We start from the raw sequence: 3,684 nt of genomic DNA on the forward strand, positions 1-3,684 counted from the left end.
TAAGAAAACCTTATAGCACCCCATTCCTTCCCCATCATCACGGCATCACTGTAACACTCAGGACACAGGAGATTGACTGCTGTGGGCAGTCACTGCAAAGTAAGATCCTTAAACAGAGGAATGGTAAGAAGTTGCACTGAAATTTGTTTTGTGAACTTTTTGAGTCTGGTAATGAGGTAAATTGTGTCTAGACTTGGTATTAGCTCTAGGAGAGTGAGGCCTGTGACCCTAACCCTACATCAAGAACCACGAAGGCAGCTGGAGCCTGGGGATGCAGTTGAAGCCCTAGTTGCTGCGGCCAAACTGGCAAAGCTCCCACTAGCCTAGTCATCAAACAGCATCAGAGTTCGGAGAAGGATAAATCTCACCTGAGTTAGTGATTAAAAATGACAGAGACTTACCTGCTTGGCTACCTAGGCAGACACCCCAGGGTCCTCCATAGTCGTTGAGGGCAGAGGTCTCAGGGCAACATCCCACCTCTAGCTGGCAGAGGTAGGCCTGCAAGGCCCCAGAGAATCCTACAGGGTCCTCTGAAGTAAGGACTCATGGGAGAACCAGTCTACCTTTGTCCAGGCAGCTCGAGGCTGTCAATTCCCCAGTGTCGTGTTTTGTCCATGGTCTGAAGTGGGTCTTTGCAGTAGCTGAGGTGAAAGGCAGGTTTATTCAGAGGCTAGCACTGCCACTTTTGAAGCAAGTTCTGGGTGGAGATTCTTATGTGCCCATCTATCTTCTTTGGAGGAAATAGGGATGCTGCCAGGAGCAGGCATGTCTCTCTGTTACAAAAAGCTTTTTACATAAACATTTTAAATGCCATATTCTGCAGATCTCTGAGCATTTGAGAACATTCCGTCTATTGGGTATATCTGAGTGACAAACTTTGTCTTTAGTTATCTGTTTCAAGCTTAACTCTGAAAACATTTAGGGGGCTGAGTAAGGCTTTATCCCTGTGATGAATTACATCAGTACTTAGCATGACCACAATTAAAGAACTTGATCATTTCGTCCTTCACAGTCTGAATAGATGATGCTTATAACCTTAAATTTTATCACCATATAGAATATATTTTAAAGCAGAGTTGAATCACATATACAGTATGTTGTAACAGATCTAACCATATATTTTTATCATCATCTAAAAGCACATACCAAAATAAAATATTTGAGACTTGCTTTCTTAGTCTGGAAGGAGATAGAGTGAACAGAGCTCATTAGAGGTGTTTAAAAGAGATCATTTGGCTGTTTACATCACTTTTTTAATCAATAGCTACAAGGACACATACACGAATTGAATTTAAGAGGGGACATTGTGCAGTTACCTGTACTTTCCAGGTGGCTACCCTGTTACTTTTGTCCCTAGCCATTTCTGAGGACTGGAATGTTTTATGGGAAGCTTACACAAGACACAAGATGGAGGCAGAGGACAAAATGGAAGAACTTTGGTTCTTCAAGAGGAATCCTCAGTTGGGGGAAGCGGCCAGAGGTAGAGAAGGAGTGGCTTACCAGGGATGGACGGAGGGGCCCAGCAATTCTTGAGTTGGAAAGGTGATGCTGTTGATGGTTCCAGGAACCCAACACATCTCACATGGTCGGGAAAGCCTGCTGAGTTTCACGACCCCAATGTTACGATATGGCACGGCACAGCATGTAAGAGGGACCTAGGCAGATCCAAGGAGGCCCACTGCGGGTGAGAGTCCACAGTGGGAGAAAGACAGACAAGCCATGCAAACAGTGTTCACATACAGGGGTTTTATTGAGAGAAAGGGGATGGAAAGGGGGGTAGAGGTAAAGTTTACACGGAACATCTGGGGCACCCCAACTCCCCTCCCCTACCACATTCTGAGAGACACAGGAAAGATCACACCCTCCAGGTAGTCAGCGTACAGTTCTTTTTTGGGAAATCTGCCCAGTACAGAATATGCAAAGCGAGGGCAGGAAGGATGTCTCAGCAGGTAAAGGCGCTCATCTCCAAGACTACCAATTTGAGTCCAATTCCTGGGACCTACACAGTGGAGGGAGAGAACCAACTCCTAAAAGTTGACCTCTGACCTCTATATATGCACCATGGCCCAAATGCATACACATATACATGCTAAATAAATCAATAAAATATCTTTGTGTGTTCAAGGCCAACCTGGTCTATAGAGTGAGCTTCCGGACAGCCAGGATTGTTTACACAGAGAAACCTTGTCTCAAAAAAAATTTTTTAATTAATTAGTTAAATGGAAGACCATGTAAGGAAGAGACAACCCAGAATTGGTCCCTCTTCACCAATGCCCAGGCTCGAGATTAACATCCCCACCACCACCACACACCTACCATGCTCCCAGAACTGTCAATCACCTCCTTGTGGCTATTTTCTAGAATAAGACTGGACAGGTACACAAGACCCTTGAGGGTCCCTGAAAGGCCAAGACCCCATTGGTACAAGTCAGACCACAGGAAGGAAGCCAGAGCACATCGGATGGGTGAGGGCCCCCAGTGCTTTAGCAACCTCAGACAGATTAAACTCCCCACCCACAAAATAGGAGCAAGATACTAACTCTTAAGATGCAAATAGCAGGGGCTGGAGAGAGCACTCAGTGAGGAGTGTTTGTGAGGCACTGGGTCCTCCCACACTCTTTCTGCCATCTTCCTGGGCCATGGTGCGCATGAATGTCCTGTCTGATGCTCTCAAGGGCATCAACACTGCTGAGAAGAGAGGCACTGTAATGAAGCATGGTTACATCAGTGAATTTGAACTCACTGTGACCAGAGAGCTGGAAAAAAATCATTGTGAATCTCATAGGCAGGTTGAACAAGTGTGGAGTGATACACCCTATATTTGATGTGCAACTCAAAGACCTAAAAAAAATGGCAGAACAATCTGCTCCTGTCCCGCCAGTTTAGTTTCATTGCTGGCACCATGGACCACGAAAAAGCAAAATGAAAACACACAGGAAGGAAAATTCTGGGGTTCTTTTCCTAGAAATGTAAAACACATAAATAAAAAAAATCCTCCACAGCACTCGGGAGGCAGAGGCAGGCGGATCTCTGTGAGTTCGAGGCCAGCCTGGTCTACAAGAGCTAGTTCCAGGACAGGAACCAAAAGCTACGGAGAAACCCTGTCTCGAAAATTCAAAAAAAAAAAAAATCCTCCACAGAATGGGAAGAGGGGGAGAGAGGTATGTTTGCTATTCTTCCAGAGAACCTGAGTTCATTCCTCAGTGTGTTCTTAGGTTGGGAGGTTCACAACTACCTGTAATTTCAGCTCCAGGGGAGTCAACGCCCTGTTCAGGCCTAAGTGAGCATCTGCACCCACATGGTACACATATACATACAGGCACATACACAGACAAACACACACACATTAAATAAATAAATAGAAGCTTCAGGATGATGCTAAAAACAGTATTCTGGGGCTCTTGCCACTCAGCTGCCCTCTCTAGACTGAGAAACTGCCTTTAAAAACACAAAATTTACAGATACAAGCTTGTGTTCAGATATGGTCAGAGTCGTTTGTACAGCCAGCAGTGAGCAGTTGAGATGAATGATTATATAGAAAAGTAAGCAAACAAGATGTTGTTAATGCCAATGAAAACAAAGAGTATCGCACAAAGGAGAAGCAATCAGAATAGACACACTCTGGCTCAGCCAGGACCACTGTTTGTGTGATGCAAACATTGAATATTTATCTAAAAACACTAT

General features: G+C 44.8%; 1 pseudogene; it reads left to right on the forward strand.

Annotated features, from left to right (window-relative positions):
- The first annotated feature begins 2,639 nt into the window (after positions 1–2,639).
- LOC121460330 lies at positions 2,640–2,965 on the forward strand (annotated as a pseudogene).
- Positions 2,966–3,684: the final 719 nt, after the last annotated feature.

Source organism: Microtus oregoni, unplaced genomic scaffold (genome assembly GCF_018167655.1).
Source record: "Microtus oregoni isolate MIOR12 unplaced genomic scaffold, Mior012 000020F_ref0000438, whole genome shotgun sequence".
Lineage (NCBI taxonomy): Eukaryota > Metazoa > Chordata > Mammalia > Rodentia > Cricetidae > Microtus > Microtus oregoni.